Source organism: Cyprinus carpio, chromosome A18, assembly GCF_018340385.1.
Source record: "Cyprinus carpio isolate SPL01 chromosome A18, ASM1834038v1, whole genome shotgun sequence".
In the NCBI taxonomy this organism is placed as follows: domain Eukaryota; kingdom Metazoa; phylum Chordata; class Actinopteri; order Cypriniformes; family Cyprinidae; genus Cyprinus; species Cyprinus carpio.
The window spans coordinates 7,113,984-7,134,534 of NC_056589.1; the positions used below are offsets into that span (position 1 = coordinate 7,113,984).

At 36.5% G+C, this 20,551-nt stretch overlaps 1 long non-coding RNA gene across 1 annotated transcript; it reads left to right on the forward strand.

The window, feature by feature from the left end:
• The first annotated feature begins 19,104 nt into the window (after nt 1-19,104).
• Nucleotides 19,105-19,767, forward strand: LOC109060157. The gene is made up of 2 exons (XR_002012697.2): nt 19,105-19,472; nt 19,665-19,767. It is a non-coding gene; the product is annotated as an uncharacterized LOC109060157 (long non-coding RNA).
• Nucleotides 19,768-20,551: the final 784 nt, after the last annotated feature.

The following is a 20,551-nucleotide window of genomic DNA, read 5'->3' on the forward strand; positions in this document are numbered from 1 at the left end:
GTCCAAAATTATGAGATGCATTATTTGAATGCTTGGCCAAAGAGATGTGTTTTTAATCTAGATCTAATGACCAAAAAAAACACAGTACTACAGCAAATATTATCTTTAATAATATATAAAAGATTTTTTTTTTTGGTTGACAAAACTTCTCTTCAAAAAGTCTCAAAGGGCAAAAAGAGTTTGACCTGGCCTCAAGTGCTTCATTCCAAATTGGCTGGCCTGCCCTGACACGCATGTGCTGGCTGGACCTGTTGCCCTCAGAATGCACCAAACCAGATACTTCTGACATTAATACAGTTTCCATATGAATTATATTCTGCAAGAGAAATGCATTATCATGGCAATATGACAAGACTGTGTGATCATTATATACCGATTTATATAAATTCAAATAACATCATATTGCATTAAGACAAAAGACATACAAAATACTAGCTAAGATCTCTATATCACTGTGATTGGCTGATTCCCTTGTCAATGTAATAATGCCTACATTTCATACATGTCAACCCACCTGAATGGGTTAAACTGGTGGAAAAGGACTGACTAATTATAAAGAAAACAACTCAGCCACTCAGACTTCATCACTTTTAGTCACAAATGAATGGAAATGAATTTGAAATTACTTGATATGATCACTGTGAACTATGACCAGCATTACACTTTCAGCGTTTAATGGAGCAATGATCCAAAAAGAAGCTCACTGTTGATTATAAATGAATAATAGTAACTTTGCCTCCTCATTTCAGAAGCTTGCCAAACGCTTCAGCTACAGCATACAGATGGCTGGACAGACAGTTTATCTTCCTGAACATTCATGGTGAATACTGATCAGGTGAATGATAAATTCAATGCTGAGTGTGACAAATTCTCAAGCACATTTAAGAAAGATTGAATTTAAGAGATCACCTCCATCTCTGTTCACACCCTTCCCCCAATATTTTGTTTATTCTGGGCAGTTATCCAAGATTACCAACCACCATGGGCAAAGATAGCAGAGAGGCACTACCATAATGTACAATGTTACCAAAATTAAAAATAAAATTAAAAATATTTCTGTATTGCACAGCATTCCTCACTGGCTACAACAACCATGAGTAAATTAGTATTTTTTGCTCTTGAAATAAAGTGTAGAAGTGGCCACCCACTGTTTGAGCATTCTGATTTTTTTTTGGGAAGTGTTTTCTCATTTTCTCAACATTTTCTGAGAAGCATATTATTTCAGTGCAAATTTAACAATTAAACACACAAGCACACAACTTCCTGAACATTATATTTAACATTATTCCTAACATGACTTCTACTGAAGCATATAAACAACACCGGAGAGAACATTGGTAGACTACATGCATATGTAGTCATGGTGGTTAGTTAACATTTTCTTTTATGTGCTCTCTTGTGCTTTTGTTGTAGCAAACATGATGCATTCTTATTTTTGATGATAACCTTGGTGTGGTATATTCATGATACCTTAATTATGATGAAATCTCCAGTAAGAGTGCAATCCTTCTACTAACTGCCAAGCAAATCTCATTTCCAATCAACACTACGGTAAATTAAATTGGTTTTGAACATAGTTTTGTATTTATAACTGCTGGACCCACTGAGGGTTTGTGACTCATATGACTAATACAGACATTAAAAAGAGACTGGTGTGAGCTGTATAACAGGCAGACGTGGCTGTAAACTGATTGTGAATAACCTCATATTATATATATATATATATATATATATATATATATATATATATATATATATATATATATATATATATATATATATGAAGAGCTGTCTAAAATGAGCATTTTTATCATGCTCCTATATTTATGTTTAGTTATTTCACCTCAATGGCAAAGAAAAGGGTATAGGACCTATACATTGCCATTAAAGTAATGGAACCTAAGCATGCGAACCTTATAAAAATGCTAATTTTAGATGAACATTTCAGACAGAACTTTTGCAAAAAAAAAAAAAAAAAAACATTAAAGGTACATTTATGCAACAACACTCATTACTTGTCTTACCCACATAAAGAAACATATTATTTATCGTTCACATAGGGTTATTAAAGGGGTCATATGATGTGTTTTCATGCTTTCCTTTTACTTTTTGTAACTTCTTGTTTTGTAGCCGTTTATGCATGCATAAAATCTGCAAAGTTACAAACCTCAAAGTCTCCCACAAAAAGATTTTTTTCTAACTAAAAGAGAAGACTGATCCAAACCGGCCAAAAATGTCTCAATTGAATTCTCCCTCAAATATCTATGTCACTATGTGGAAATGTTTGCATAATACCACCCAAATGGATACGCAAAGAAAGAAGGCATGGTTTCAGGTATCATAGTGGTGTTGTTGTTGCCATGTCATGGAGACGTTTGTGTATCTATGCAAAAACACAAGCACTTTTTTGAACTTCCGAAAGTGGACGCAATTAAGAATCAGTGGTTAACATTTATTTACAGCACTGTTCCAGAACAGTACATGCAATTTTTTGAGCTTTTTTTTGTGGTTGCGATTAAGAATCAGTGTGGCCCCTTACCCACATATGTTCCACGACTGTGTGTGAAGCACAATTTATGGAGTAAATAAAAAAAAAAAAAAAAAAAAAAAAAAAAAATTAACAACTTTCCTGAAATCATGGGAGACTGGGCTTGAATGACAGATTTCCCTGCAGGAAACAACGACAGCAGGTGAGCCATGCTGGCTACAGCTGCTTGCTGACTCTCCTTTAAAACACTCTTGCATCCCTATGGTAAGGAAGAAAACTGCCCAGGATTCTAACAGGGTCATGTCTGGCCCACACTGGGATTAATGTGGGCAGTCCCATAGTGTGGGCTGGGACTGCCAGCTGTGGGCCTCACTTCTGGGCAAGCCCGCCACTGGACCCGTTTAGGTATGGTGTACTGTCATTGGACATGTTTGCTGGGAAAGCTTTGCAGAAAGGCCCAATTATCTTGCTAGGACAATATGGCACTTTTCAGCACGTAATATGTTTTCTGTCTGCAAAAGTGGAGTTTGGTGCTGTGTCCACGTCTCGTTCTACAATAGGATTTATGTTTACAAACTTAGTATCCTCAGTTCTGGAAACAAGAGCTGAAGCACATTGTAAAACTGATGACCATTACATTTGCTACATTTGATTTTGACAAATGCTTGAATTCAGCCAATCGCAATGCACTGGGTCAGTGCTTGAGATGTTCGGCCAATCACAATTCAAAGGAGGGGCTTTGTAGAAATCGACGCATTTTAGAAAGACTGTGCATAAATCTGCAATGAGAAACCGTACGTGAAAATGTATTTTTTGAACATTAAAGCATGCTAACTATATACAATACACAAAATAATGAGTTTTGAAAATAGCATCATATGACTGCTTTAAGTAAAAACAAAACTAAAAAAAAATAGAAATAATTAGAGTAGAATATAATGCAAATAACATATTTATTGGATGTGATATCCCTTAACTAAAACAAACAAAAAAATTAAGCGAAAGATATTTATAAAATTTTAAAATTCACAAAATTACATAACTTTAACTAAATTTCACAAAAAAAAAAGAAAAAAATAAACCATTAAAAATATTCATAGAATATAAAACTCAATCTGCAAATGCTAAATTGGAATAATTAAAATAAATATATATAGTTTTTTTAAATACTTATCTATTTAAATAGTATAGTCTGGGGCACTGGGTTAAGCCTGTGTTATCATATTGTATAAATTAATTAACCGGTGTCCAATAATAATAATAAAAATTAATTAATACTTGTATGATTACAATTATTCACACTAATACAATAAAAGCATTTTTTATTGAAATAAACCTCAAATCAATAGGACTTTGCATATTCAAAACATACACATTTTATTTGTAGCTGTGAGCTCAATATACCAAATAAATAAAAGGGTGTCTTTACCTCCAGCCAATAATAAGTACTGAGAAGCATGTTTACACAGTGGAGCGGGATATGCAGGAGTGAACTGAAAGCAGCTCTTCCTGAGGGGGAGGCAGAGCTCTTCCTGCGGGAGGCGGTACTCTTAATGAGCATAGACAGTCTATACAAGGTTATCTCCCTGGAGAGCGAGAGTGAAAAATGGTTTCCTCTCCCTACAGACGAGTCCCTCGGTTTTCTGTTAGCTTCTCAGATGAGAGTGTATGGTGTGTTTGTGGGTTCATATGTCGGAGTTGGCGATGCTGTATTGGTTTGGGAGGACCTCATGTTTACGTTTGTGGTTTGTGGTGAAATTTTCAGGCAGCTGACTCACACAGTATGCCGGTTCATAGAGGTCAATCCTCCAGCAAATAGTACACAACCAAATGTGATGCAACGTGTTAACAACTCTACCCCTGTGTCCAAAAATACCTACTTTCCTGCTGCATGGTATGCAAACACAACAATGTCTGAATACTCAGTATTTATAAGCAAACAATACACAAATATACAACTGCATCCACTGAGATTATGAAGTGTACAACAAGTGCACATCTTGGTACAATGTAAGGCCTCCTCATGGATGCTGAGGAGCCATCAGATTCAAAGAGCCCATATATATATATATATATATATATATATATATATATATATATATATATATATATATATATATATATATATAGGTAGGTAGATATATAGATAGATACATATTCACACACACACAGAAAAAAAAAATTGGAGACATCTATAAGGGAACTTTGTGTGACACTAGGCTCACATAACATAGGAGGCTTTGTTGAGAATTTCAGCATGAGTTCATACTACTGCAGATATTGTGAGATCACCAAAGAATTCAATGCAGATCCTCTTGTCAAGGGCAATAAACACACAATGCAGTCATACAGTGATCATGTTCAGACAGTCATCATCCAGTGGGGTCATTAAATTTGACTCTTCTATTTAATACACTCACAAACTTCCATGTTTGTCAGCCAGAGTTACCTCCTTGTCTTGGCCATGATCTTTTTGAGGGTATTGTATCCTCAGATCTGGCATTGTACATTAGCCATCTTAAGGTAAATAAACAGTTTAGCTGAATGTTGTGGAATCAGAGGATAAATAAGTTCAAGTATCTTGGTAACGATGATTATGACAATGATTAGTGGGGTTGGGGGGAGGGGCATGCTGTGTAAAATTGGTCTTTGCTCAGAATGTTGCCTGTCTTGATTGGAGACAAAATAGAAAATTGAGGTGACAATGAAATAAAGTATTGCAACTTATTATGACATATTATTAGGAGCTCGTTTGTGCATCAGCCATTTCAACTGGTCACTTTAACCTATCTGAGAGTTATTATCGATGAATATTTGCATTGCCAACAACAAGCCTTTCCTGATCACCTACTGAAGACCAAACATCATTATGTCGGTCTTTACCCAGGGCTCATTGTCCAATTTGGGCCATTTATTCATCTATGGACTTTAAGATATGAGAGCAAACACGCATATTTTAAACAGTGTTTGAGAAAAAAAGGGGAACTTTAGAATGCCTGCTCTACTCTTGCAGTGAGACAACAGCTTCTGCAGCCCTTTTTGAGTGCTTCAAAATTCTTCCCTCCAGCTGTTTAAGTGAAGATGGGCACACCATTTTTTTCTCAGGAGACTACAATGATGATATCAGAGAGGCAGTTGCACAACATGATTTTGAGGCTGTAAGCACGCTAATAGCTCATGATGTAGCTGTGAAGGGTACACAATACAAAAAAACAAAACAAAAAAAAACATGTTCATTGTGATCAGTGACGATGATGAGGGACTTATATTTGGAGAAATCAAAGTGGTTCTCATTCACAAGGATTCAGCAGTATATTGTATTGCTGAAAAATATCATGGCATGCGTCTTCCTGGGTGTCTATAGTCTTACACTGATCTTGAGTTCTGGCTTGGAGACAAAAGAAGATCTAAAATATGTACAGAAGGAAAATATTGTGATGTGTTACCTGTCATTCAGCTCAGAAAACTCATGGATGCATTTAAACAGGGTAAAAAAATAGGGTAGGTATAGGGAACTTAAATATACACGGAACAAAGTTATAAATGCAACACTTTTGTTTTTGCCCCCATTTCTCATGAGCTGAACTCAAAGATCTACGACTTTTTATATGTACACAAAAGGCCTATTTCTGTCAAATATTGTTCACAAATCTGTCTAAATCTGTGTTAGTGAGCACTTCTCCCTTGCTGAGATATCAGGTGTGGCATATCAAGATGCTGATTAGACAGCATGATTATTGCACAGGTGTGCCTTAGGCTGGCCACAAGGCCACTCTAAAATGTGGAAAGCACTCTAAAGTGTGAAAGCACCCTTAAACCATGAGTTTAAACTTCTGATATACGGTTTTCTGAGAGCACACATCCGAAGCACATGGACAGAGCATGTGAGTAACTTACTAAACTAAGTTCTCTTTCACACAGAAGTTTACGTTAAAAACACACGAGTTACAAAAACAGTTGGTTATGTCTGTGAAGGTAAACAGCTGGGAAATAAATTGCATGCTTATTTTAGATCTGTGTGGCAGCAACAATATACAGTAAATAAATCAATAAATCCACTTCTTTCTTGTCTCCTCTGAGTCTGGGACTCTAAATAGTGTTCTGTTGTCGTCTTTGCAGCCAAAGGCAGAACAGTAAGTACAGTATGTTTTGCTCAAACTTTCACCATGGCATTAGAACTGGTACATTGTTGTTGCTTGCAAAATCAAAATGATGGCGCCGTGGGTGTAAAATTACAGATTAAAGGGCGGTAATATTATAATGAGATCCCTTTGCCACATCACCAAGGGAGCAAAATCTGACGCGCTCGCTTGCAGAAAAAGGCTTATCAAAACAAAGTTACTGGATTAATCTTTTTCACGTTTCCTTGGTTGGTAGATGCACCTGGGACCTGATTATAGCACTTAAAACTGGGAAAAGTCAGATTTTCTTGATATGTCACTCTTTCTAAAAATGAGAGAGTAATGACTACACGTCTGCTCTGCTTTAGTTACAAGGGAAATTAGAGGGGAAAAGACACAATAAAATAAAATCCTTATTCATCACAAAATTAATTATCTTCCAGGCATCAGCATAACCCCTCACAAATCAATTACGTCTTTATCAGAGGGAGACAAGATAGATTCCCTGCCTTCAATTTTGTTAAGAATCACATTTTATTTTTATTTTTTTTTCTTCTCAAGTGAAGTTTTTCGGAAAGCACATCAATATTTCATTGCTGTAATATGAACATCTATCTTTTAAAAATAATGTTTTAGCTTATGTTCATTCGCTTATGCTCTCGCTTATTTCCCCATTAAAGCCCTACTGTGCACTGCAAAAGATATTTTTGATGTGAGAATGAATGATGATATGAAACTGGCTGTCATTCACTCCACAGGCATTTTACATTTGATGGCTCCGCAAAATGACCTCCAGAAACTGGTAGAAAAAGTTGCAAGAATAGCTCTGAAGACCTAATGGAATTCTCAGTTATGCTTCGTTTAAGTATCAACTTTGTCGCGGATGTTTGTCTTAACAGTATGCCTCAAGAGAGCCAATTTAATTTAAAAACTCCAATTAAACGGTGCTAAGCAAATCACCTTACATAACGCATAGCTGATTTGTTAAAATTAAGATATACTGAGTCTGTGACTCGAGAAAATATTCTTAATTTTGTAAAAAGGAATCAATTGTTCTAAATTATGCAAGTCCATGCATTTCATTCCAGATCATTTATTACTTAGGTAACTGAGAGCTATGGAAATAGACAACAAAATCAGCAGCCTATAATGACAGCAATGTGTGTGTTATTGTTTTTTTATTTACCTCCCACAGGAAAAAAATAAATAAATCACAATTGAATATCTTAATTGTTTATTCATGGCAGCAATGAGATTAAACAGAGAGCAAATGGAGACGTCTGCTTAAATAGATGTTTCTCTTTCAGAGATCTCAGCAATGTCTCAAACTAGGCCAAGATTTGAAAAACACTAATTTCACTGTAGACCTGTAGAAATTGATTTTGCAGAGATTTTGCTAAATCTCTTATTACTGCTTCATATATTTCTTCTTCGCTTTCACATGTGAATGGCATAAAGTAATAAATTCAAAGCAGAATTTGACAGACTTCATTAACTATGAGTAATGTTAACTTTCACATTGCATTCATCAAGTTCAAGGAGGACATTCAGTCAGTTTATCATCAGCTGTTTTACATTTCAATAACAATCATACTCAGCAACAAAATCTGACAATTGTCTCATACGTGTATTTTCTAATGCTCAAATAGAATTTAAAAAGCCTGCATGTTAGGCTGGACCAGCCAATGTACATATGTTGTCATAATCGCATCTGAGGACAGTGACTGTTTCTACCAACTGGAGCTGCAGCAACGCAATGGCGATTTTGTTTACAAGGCAGATTTTTTTTTTTTTCTGTAATACTGCACGTTGCCCATTCACCTATTTATGGTAATATGAGCGAACCATTTTTGTATCTAACTAGTAAATGGCTCCAGGACAGTCAAACAGTATTAACAGATACAACTTTTGATTTTGTTTTAATATATTAGTAAATGTTAAAATAAATTGTAACATACACACACACACACACACACATATATATATATATATATATATATATAGTCACGGGTTTGAGGAATAAGGACAGCAAACGAAGATGGTAATTCCAAATAGACTTTACTGAGAATTCTGACTTGGTACAACACATAACATAAGCTAATAACCGACGAAGGATAGAACAGAATCAGGCCTTTAAGTACACACATGATAAATGAGGGAACCAAGCAGAAACAGCTGGATAAGGATTAACTAATCAGAAACCATGGTAACTAATGAGAGCTCATAACAGACATGACAGGAACTGAACTAAACTGAATGTAATCATGACACACACACACACACACACACACACACACACACACACACACACATATATATATATATATATATATATATATATATATATATATATATTAAAATTAATATGAGCTATTATTAATTAGCTAAATAAATGCCTTTTTTCATTGTTGGTTACAATGTTGGTTACAATGTATTACAAATTGTATTTTTTTGATGTGACTCACTAGAACCACCAGTCTAGGCAGGATTCTAGTGCTTCATGGGATTTCTAAAGCAAGGATGGGACAGAAAGGTTGTGTGCAGTGCAAACCGGACATTTAGATTTAATCAAAGATACATAGTTTTGTAACGTATCATATAGAAGCAATAAATATTGTAATAGCATTGCCAATACACATCCTTTGCCGACTTTCATTTCTTATACTTTCAAGTAATGTAAATTATATGTCCAGAGAATGGGGTATAAGGTTAGTTATCAATAAAACAAAGCAATCTCCTGATTTCATCAGGACTGGGTGTGCCGGGGATGAGAAAACCCAGCAAGTGCCCTCAATCAAAGCTTAACTTCCAGTGGCAGGTAATTGGAAAAGTCCTATCAGATAACAATGTATTTTATGCCGTATCTACAATGTATTTTCTGCCTGTTCTGGCTCATCAAGCTCAGACACAGCTCTGGCTTTCCCTCGGTCTGTGCGAGATTGTGTGTGTCTGAGTATCAGTCCTCCACAGCGGTGCCAAGGCCAATGCTTTAGAGGCACAAACTCACAGGTGCTGTTTTAGACAGAATTACAAGCGAGACAGAGCATGCCTTGGCCACCGGAGCACGGCGGGGAGGATCATAACACAGGCAGATAGCAGCGGCACGCTGACACTGTAAATCAGCGTTGCCAAGTTCAGGCCTGTAATTGGCGAGTCCATTTGGGGAACGGAGTAGCCTATCGACAGGCTGCTAAGGATGCTGGAAGATGTGATAAATGTGCAAGCTGGCACGGGAAGATATCTGCAAGCATCTCACCCAGCTTGGTACCCAAAGCAGGTTTGCTGAAGAGGATTAGATGATTCATCAAATGTGACCAGGAGCCCGGCTGCAGGGAATGGATGGATTTTTGATTTGATAAGGGAGTGTCCCTTATCAAATGCTTTTGTAAAATTTTCTCTTGCTTTTCCAGGAATTTGTTTGTGGTTGACAGCACAAAGTTTCTCAATAAATGGTGATTTTGCAGAGACTTGACTGATAATGATAGGCCTTTGAAGCAGGGGTGTCAAACTCAATTCCTGGAGGGCCGGAGCCCTGCAGAGTTTTGTTCCAACCCTTCTCCAACACACATATCATGTAGTTTTCAAATAAGCCTGAAGGACTTGATTAGTTGAATCAGGTGTGTTAAATTAGGGTTGAATCTAAACTCTGTAGGGCTCCAGCCCTCTAGGAATTGAGTTTGACACCCCTGCTTTAAAACACATGATTTAAACACGATAAACATGATAATCAAAACCAAAACAGATGCTTTTAGCAGGTCCGAGCTGTAATGGCACAGCTCTATTCTGGAAAAGGGTGCGGAGCGCAGCAGCTCATTCACATTTAAAGAAACAGGCCCGAAAAAGCTTCCACTCAAAAAAGGGAATTTTCAAAATGATATAATAAATGATCTGTTGAGTATTTTGAGCTGAAATTTCACAGACACATTGTGGGGACCCCAGAGACTTATATTACATATTGTAAAAAGGGACATAATATGTCTCCTTTAAAGTACAGTGAAAAACAAGTATGTAAGACATCTTTTTAGTATGCAAGAAATCTTAACCTTCATGTTATGGTGGTCATTTTGACCTGGCGAGGATTTTATTTTTCCGCAAATTGTTAATGTTATTGAGTTTACTAAAACTTACTGACTTTTCTTACACAGGGTATACATTTTTTTAACTTTTGGTGGAATTACCCCCCACGTTTATACACTTGTGATGCAAGTTTTTGAGTGAAAAAAGCTTTATTTTTTTTTTGATTTTTTTGATGAGTACTATAATTAATTTATAAAAATAAATTTTAAATACAAAACTTGGGCTAATTGAAAGAAAACAAGTTAATAAAAAGACTGAATCCAGTTTTTGGTATTAATATAGCATAACAATAAAGTTATAAGCATTTTTTTTTTTTTTTCTGTAGGCTGGCCACTGGGAACACCAAAAGTTAAGGGTGCTCTGATCAGGATTTTTGGAGCCATTCATCAGTCATCATCACAGGAAGCAGTATCTGCCAGTAAAATTATCGATGTCATTTAAAAAAAAAATAAAAAATCCTTCTTTTTATCATGTAGAATTATTTATAGTGATAATTTTGGGTTAATTTGAGGGGTGGAGGGACAGTATTTTTTTTTTTTTTAACTTTTTTCAAAAATATATATCTAAATATATACCTAAATGTTTGCTCATGCAGTGCATTTTTATTTTTACAGGTGGTCAAGTATTGCACAATATATAACAAACAGCCCAAGCCTGATTCCATTAGCTGTATGTGAGGCGGCCTTATGTGTGTGCAATTTGAGTGTGCATGAGCGCACCATCTCTAGGAGAGAGCATGTGTACTGAATGGTTTAAACACTGCCAAAAAAAAAAAAAAACTAAATTTTTTAATTCATGAGGTCTTTAAGATGTTTACCAGATGTTAGTATGCAAATTTGAAGCCTATTGGGTAAAGTGTACATGAGTATAAAGAGCAGGATGAGTGTTGTTAGCCTTGAAGTGAGTTACAGTGACCTCAGATAAATGATGAAGAGTCTGTTGAGACATTTTGTGAGCTCACTGAGGAACACACACTGACACATGACAAACACACTGTAAAAGCAGTGGAAAGCAACCAAGCATTTTATCTAGCCATTTCTCCTCTGAACAATACATACCTTGTCATTAGATCCTCCTCTCTCTAATTAATGCATCATTAAAAATGTAAATCTGCCTGATTCAACAACCAAGGGCTGTGCTTTAGAGGTATTTGAGATGCTCTCAAATGAGACACTGCAAGAGAACAACAAGAAATGTGCATATGGCAGTCTCTCGCATCCGCTATGTATATTTCTGGTGCAGAACCTGTCCGGATGCTCAGAAAGTTGCTAAAACATCTTCTAAATTAAACCTTTATTTGGTAATAAATCTTATTTGTTATACTTGGCTTGCTTGTCACAATGTACCATTCAAAGTACCTTGTTGAAGGTATAAAAATGCAGTTTTAGCTGATGTAGCATTAGTATCAGCTCTTGCAGAAATAATGACCTAAACTTGCTGAAAAATCACAGCTGACTTAGGCTTTAAAATGTTGTTGATAACAGATGCACACTACATTTTTTTATTATTATTATTACCAGACCTAATACACAGTATAATGTACAGTGTAGTGCTGTGAAAAATAATGCATTGCTTTTTCCAATTATTGATATATAAAAAAAATGCAACTTCTGAACTATTTCACATTATACAGTATCTATGCATATTAATATTTCAGATTAATAGGCAACTGTTTAGACTATTTAAAACTGCTTAAACCATAAAAATAACGATTGCAATGAATGCAACATTTGGAGATCACACTGAATAAATGTGACATTTATTATAATTATTTTAATGAATTTATTAAAACAATTATGTGATGATTGTTATAAGTGTCACAAATGGTTGTAAACCATGCACGATAAGGAAGATTACGGTTCAAACAGTCATTAATAAATCCATAAGTAAATACACTGGTAAACGAAGAAGCATAACCATACACTGACAACACTGGACAACTGAACCAACACAGAACTGAACTAAATACACATAATGAGACACACCTGAAAATAATCAAATGAATAAACATGACAACCAACTCAATGGAAACAGAAAACAAAGTCCAAACTAAGGCATACTGTGATAATAAGTTAATTTAAATTCAATGTTGTTATAAGATGGATCCTCTTTGAAATAGGTTTTAAAAATTATTAACAAAAAAAAAAAAAAAAAAAATAAAAAAACAAAGATGTTACAATATGTTACAATAAAAGTTAATTGGTCATATATTTTAATGCTCAATTATTATTATTATTATTATTATTATTATGCAATAATAATAAATAATGCAATAATGTAATAATAATGTAATAATAATGTAAATAGAAAGTAAAAAGTTATAAAAGTACAATTACTATTATATTTTAAATAATTGTCTAAATTCATCACACATTACTAGGTTTATATACCATTCATCCATCTATCTATCTATCTATCTATCTATCTATCTATATTATTATCTAATATATTATTATTATTATTATTTTGTATACAGTATGTGTTATTTGTTCTTTCATTTGTATCCATATTGTCATGTTGCCATATTTTTCCTGTTATTGATGGTACATAGTGTAAACTGTAAAAAGTATCCAAAGTTTAATATTTCTGTTTAGATGTCTGTTCAAGTCTCTGTAGTAAGTAATGAGCAACAGCAATGGTGATGCTCGCATTAGCAAACAACCCTTATTAAAAAAAAAAAAAAAAAAAAAAAAAAAAAGAAATTTATAATAAAAATAATAATAACAACAAGAGTGAACTTAAGCTCAGTGAGGTGAGGCATGTGGGAGAAAGAAAAAATAGCTTCTCTGAGAATCAACAAAGTCACTAACTTGGATTTGATATAAAGTCTATCCAAGTCTATAATTACCCGGGAATAGCTTTGGGAGGCTGCATGCCATTTGAATCCTAGTCATTTCTGAACCTTAGCCTTGAATACATTTACAAAGATTAGGATTATTTTACTGTGTTATTGCTAAACATGAAAATGAAAGGGGTCACCGGTCAATTGGGTATAGGTCAGCAGAGCCTCCCCTGGGCCAGCTGGTTTGAAAAAGGAGAGAGGGGAAACAATCATAATAGCATGAATGCTCCTTTGGCTCATCTCTGTGTCAGACATTTTAAGTTATGCCAGAAGGCACGACAAGGGTAGAAAGGAAAAGAAATCATGGAATGAATGTCTGAAAATGATACAAGGCTTTAGGCACAGTGTGATGTGCCCTATGCTTCACACTGCCCAGTGATACAGGCCAAGGTTATGGAGCTGGCATCTCTAATGCTAGAGGCTAAAGACTGATAAGCCTCTGAATCTTAGTCTCCAGAGTTTGCATCATTCACTTTCAGCATTTCACATCATTCTCATTCCATATGCATGTTCATAAGGTCAACGAGAACCATAGGTGGAGTTTCACTTTTATGCGTGGAGGGCTATGGCACCCACTGGCAGATGAGCCACGAGCACTTTTTTATATGTTCCTCAGTTCATGTATTTATGTAACACATATTCTACATTAAAAATACATTTAGAATGAACAATAACTGCTGTACAAAGAGTATATATATATATATAGAATGAACAATAACTGCTGTACAAAGAGTATATATATATATATATATATATATATATATATATATATATATATGATCTGTGAGGCATGTATTCGCTGAGTTTTGGTTCTTTTTGTGTGAAGCGCTCCTGTTCAAGATGAGACAGCAGAAAGCGCATCATGTTTATTTTCTTTACTTTATAAAAGCACAACGTTTTGTTGATATTGAGAGTGCACACAAATAAGAGTAGACCCTGGTTTATTAAAATATACATTTAATTTCCATTATTCAGGTAACTTGCTAAAGCAGGAAAATAATGTAGCCTGTCACAACAAGTTAAGAATCATGATGACCAGTCGGGGCTCACGCTGATGGGGCTTAAATGTCATAGAAATTAATTTAGCCCAAAGGGTAGGCTACTTATTCTATCCACTAAAATAACAAGATAATACAAATAAAATTAGAAAATATAAATTATTATTTTTTTTATATTTTATTCATAGCTCAGACAAAATCATTATTGGCTCTCGTCTGCTCCCCCCCAAACTCCGCCTATGACGAGAATCTATATCATGCCAGAGGCCAACCCCTGTGCCTATATTATTTCATATTTTTATCTCTCAGAACTGTCAAAAATACAGTAAAAGCAGTAATATTGTGAAATATTATTACAATTAAAATAAAATTAAAATATTTTGTTTCAAAATATTTTAAAATGATATTTATCCATGCGATAAAAAGCTGTTTTTTTTTTAGTTGCTATTAATCCAGACTATTTTAAAGATTTGTTATTCTATTTTATTGCATTTTCTATACTTTCTATTTATCAAATAATCCTGAAGGGGGAAAATTATTATGGTTTCCACAAAATAATAAATAGTAAAAATAAATAAATAAATGTTTTCAACATTGATAATATAACCTTTATTAATAACTGAATACCAATAATAATAATAATAATCACCACTGATGATGCATCCCAGCGCATACGTAGGATGTATTTTTCACCTGTTGTATCTGGCTATGCCAGGGACTGCCAGGAACAGGCTGGCTGGCAACCAAGAAGAGATCAGTGACTAATAGAAAGACAGTCGACAGCACAGAAAGACAGCAACTGGGGAAATGAGGGCTGGCATCCCAAATTGCATCTTTTGAGAGGAATACCCCATATTAAAGGGGTCATATGATGGTGCTAAAAAGAACGTTATTTTGTGTATTTTTATGTAATGAAATGTGTTTATGTAGTTTAAGGTTCAAAAATCATTATTTTCCACATACTGTACATTATCTTTTCTCCTCTATGCCCCGCCTTCTGAAACGCGTCGATTTTTACAAGGAACGTACCTTGCGCTTGCGGCCACCACATATGAAGACTCCGGGCTGGACTCCGCTTCGTCCACGGTGAAAGCCGATTCGGCGATCCACTGTGCAAAGTTGATGTATTTCCTCAGTGACCAGCACGGATCAGCTCCAGGCATGACGAGGCAGATATCATCCTCTTCTGGAAGGCCAAACAAAGTAGTTTCGCTTTCACAGAGAAACACACACCATCTATACAACATGGCGGCGGCAGCAACAACAATACTACAATGAGAATAAAAGGTACGCCTTCTTTCTTTGCGTGAACATCTGGGTGCCGTTATGCAAATCTTCCCACATACTGATGTAGAGATGTGGGGGCGTGTTAGAACGAGCCGTTTTGGGGGGCATGGACGAGTATTAACTTTTATAAAGAATATCTCTTTGGATTTGAGACTTTAGTCTCAAGAAGATCTTCTTTATGCACAAGAGCTTGTAACACTCCAAAGAGAAAGGAAAATGTATTATTATATGACCCCTTTAAACTACAGACACACAATCTATTGAATACCCTCAGGGGAGCCCGAGGGTGGGGGGATGAGCACCCTATAAAGATAGACCATCCAGTAATGATAAATGCAAATGGAATTCAGACTACGAGTTTGGGATGCATCTGCGGCTAGGTCTGTAAAACCCTGTGTGGTCTAAAGATACATCAGAATAGGATGAAATGCCTGAGGAAGGAGCAAATAGTGCAATGCAGAAGGTTTGACTCTGGTGGGACTCAGGAGGAGCCCGGCCTGGAATCACCCCACAGTGCCATGAAATTCCAGGCACCAGAAGCTCTAGTCCTAGACAGAGTAAACCAAAAAGTACAAGTGAAATGGCCAACAGTCAGCAAGAAGAGGGAGTGGCAGCAGTTTGGAGAAGATGTTACCCGGATAACATCAAACATATGGAAAAGTGATGCTGACAGTTGCCTTCAAGCGCTGACTACAGTCATTGTAAATTACGGAGCTGAACGGTTCAGTCAAGAAGATGAGGAAATCATCAAGACTCCATAAATCAAGAACCTGAGAGCAGAGAGAATTCATCATATGTGTCAGGAGCTCGGCACACTCAAAAAGCATTACAATACTGGAGAGGAGGAGGACAAGCCACTACTTATTGATGTCCGCAACATCATTAGAAATAAGCTCCTGACCTTGGAAAGAGTATAGTGGGACAGGAGATGGGGAAGGGAGAGAGCCAGGTGAAATTTATTGCCAACGCCTTTGGCATCACAAAAGAGCTGCTTGGAAGCAAATACAGTGGACATCTCACATGCTCCAAGGAGGAAGTAGACCACTTCCTTTGTGACACCTTGCATGATCCCAATAGGGAGCTGGAGCTGGACCTGGTACAGCAAAAGCCTTTCTTGAGCCACAAACCCCAAATGTTGACTTCATTATGAGTAAGCCAAGCTGGAAAGAAATCCAGGAGCCGGTGAGGGCAGTGAGAACCAGTTCAGCCCCAGGACCAAGTAGAGCGCCCTGTAAGGTTTATAAGGGCTGCCCAGAACTGCTGCGATTGCTCTGGAAACTATTGTGGAAGATATGGAGCAGGGAATTATTGCAAGCCAGTGGAGATATGCTGAAGGTGTATGGATACCTAAGGAAGAACATTCCACAAACATTGAGCAATTTAGGTCCATCTCGTTGCTCAGTGTTGAGGGCAAAATCTTCTTCAGTGTTGTGGCCAGGCGGATGACTGACTTTCTGCTTAAGAATGATTACATCGGTACATCATTGCAGAAAGAAGGAACTGCAGGGACACTGGAGTAATCACCCAGCTGATCAGAGAAGCACAGGAGAACAGAGCAGACCTGGTTGTGCTGTGGTTTGACTTGGCCAGTGCATATGGGTCCATACCATCACCTCATCCTGGACTACTATAACAACTTCAGGTTGAGAGTCACTTCTGGTTGATACATCTAATCTGGATGGAAAGGTTAAAATGGTGGATATACCAGCATGACATCCTGTCAAAGATTATATGGCCCCTGCTGGTATATGAAGTGCCGATTACATCAGTTGAGCTAATGGAGAGGAAAGTTAGCAGCTATCTCTGTAGATGGCTCAGTCTTCCTCACAGCTTGAGTACCACAGCATAGTATGGGAAGAATAAAACCCTGCAGCTCCTTTTCAACAGCATCACAGAGGAGTTCATGGTCTCGGAAAGTGTAGGAAATTCACATGAGCAGGGTGGCAGGCATGGGGCAACAAGAAGCATGAGATGGGAAGGTGCAATGGAATATAGGCTCACATGGTCTGACATATGGCAAGTAGCAACACAATGCATGAAATTCTTAATCCAAGCTGTTTATGATGTCTTACCAAGTCCAGCGAACCTCCAGCTATGGGGCAAGGCCGATACTCCTTCCTGCTCCCTCTGCAATGGAAAATTGTCACTAGAACACATCATGAGCTGCTGTCCAAAGGCTCTTGGGGATGGCCACTAAGGCTGGCAGCATGATCTGGTTCTAAAGGTAATAGCGGAGAGTATATCATTGGCTTTTGCAAGCAGTAGGCACCATCACGGAGCTAGGGAGGAAATATGATTTGTGAAAGAAGGAGAGCAGCCAACACTGTAGCACAAAGCTCCAGCAGGCCTTCTTCATACAGCACAGGACTGGCAGCTTTTGGTTGAAATGGAAAAGCAGCTGAAAGTCCCAGCACACATCGCAGTAAGATCTTTGTAAGTAAGAAGAAGAAGAAGGAGAATCCTAACGGATACAATAGGTGCCATCGCACCTTCAGTGCTTGGCGCCTAATAATATAAAAATTCAGCTTTTGAAATTTAGTTATTGTTTATATTTTTTTGTATTTATTGGATTTTTTTGCATTTTATTTTAATATTAAAATTTTTATGAATTTTTATTTTGTCTTTCTTTTTGTTGTATAGTTTTGTGTTTTTATTTGTATTAGTTGTGGATGTTGTATGTGATCTTAACCTCTTAAACTCTGCGGACCCGGTACCGGGTCCAAAAATAGCATGCAAAATGTTCGTGTTTCATTTGCAAAGCCTTCCTTATATGGTATCAGCCCATATATGGGTTCATTTGAAAGTTTAGAGTGTTTTCTTTACAAAGAATACCATTAATTGGGGTTTTATGATTCATAAAGTAGTAAAATTAAGCTAAGAAATATATTTCCCCCCCACACACAATTTCCGTCTAACGATTAGGAATATTTTTCATAAGAATGTGTATTTAAAATATTTTTCAAAAAACAGTCAAGTCATATATCATAAGAAAGCTCTCATTCTCAGGAATCTGACGATGTAGATCATTTTATTGTGTGACAATCACAGATCGAATGATCTTCAACAGAATCGCGATGTAAAATTTCTCACCTCATTGCAAATTATTATTTATCCATTTTAGCACCGCTTCAGTCAGCCGCAAACAGCCACACATACCTATATACTCGATATAATCTTTTAGATTAGAATCTCTTCTTTCAAACAAGACCATTTTTTTACGTTTCTGCGTGCTTCCATTGGTGAGATATAAAGCGTTTATGTCCAGACGCGCTCAAACATCCACATGACGGACTTTTTGAGACAGAAGCGCTCTTCATATCATAAGACAAGCCTAAGCGGCTTTCTTCTGATATATCGATCGGATCTCTTTTGTGAACCACTATTTGTCCCTTCAGCTGTCAGTCTGAGCTGTGTGCTCCACTCAGAGCTGCTGAATTTGACACCTCTGCGTCAACAGCGAGGGGATGGAGTGGACAGTGATGACCACATCCTCCTCAGCCGGTGAAGCGCTGGCTGATGGGATATTGAGTTCTGAAGTGTCCGTAAACAAAGATCACACGCGGAATAACTCGCGTCGCGGTGATTATCAAATGTATAATAATCATACTACAAGTTATGGATGACCACCGTCGCCGTGGAGAGGACAGGACGCGCATCTGGTGAGGCTATACGCGTGTTAGTTACTTTTATATATTTGACTCTTTATTTTGAAGCGTGTAACCTCCGCTAGCAACTGTTTATTGACAGGAAAGTACAGTACATGAGGCATCTCAGTGAAAGTACAGTAAATACACATGGATTATTACAGTACTGTGTGGATGAACATATATTCGTTTGTTGACGTTCCGAAGGTCGTGTACAAGCTTCGGGCAGCGGATAAGCGCTGATAATGCGTCAAAACAACAGAAGGGAGGCTGGAATATGAAATATTACAGATGATTGAGACAGGTAAGATCTCCCAATCATTACACCAATGCAGAATGGACATAAATGAAATGATATGAAGCTGGAGATTGTGGATTCTATTTTAGATTGTGATAGACCAGATATATTTAATAATTTAAAGCAGTTTGCTAGTTTGCAGTGTGACTTATCCTCTTTCAAAGTCTGTTCTGAAAACACACACACAAAAAAAGCACATTGTATTGAGGTGGTTCATCATATGGGAAACAACATAAATAATACTATTTGTCACAAACAGCAGCTTTTTATGTCACTTCAAAGGGTTTTCTGTAAAAGGATATAAAGATATTGCATTTATTCTATTGTATGTGGGTATGAATAGACTTCAAATGTGGGTAGGCGGAAAATGTATACGAAAAGGGTATTATTCCTCCCTTTAGATGGAATAGAATAACTTTTGCATAGATTATGATAGAAACAAATTTCCTTTTTCCTCTATTAGCTGACATGTGCTGGAAACAAATACAGTTGTTTGCAGGATGCTGGACCTCTCAGAACCTGAGCTATACAATTTCAAACTTCAGTTTATAAAAAAAAATCAAAAAGCGCCTTTCTTTTTTTCCATTTATTATAACACAGACAACATATAAAACCATTTTTATCAATTTCAACAGTGTTTTATGTAATTTCAAAGGATTTCCTGTAAAATGATACCAAACTTTTGTATGTACACCTCTGCATGTGGGTATGGGAAGCTTTTGAATTTGGGTAGGAAAAATGCCAGGCGGAAATCCCCAAAATAGCCCTGTGTTACAAATAAATCAAGCATAAAGCT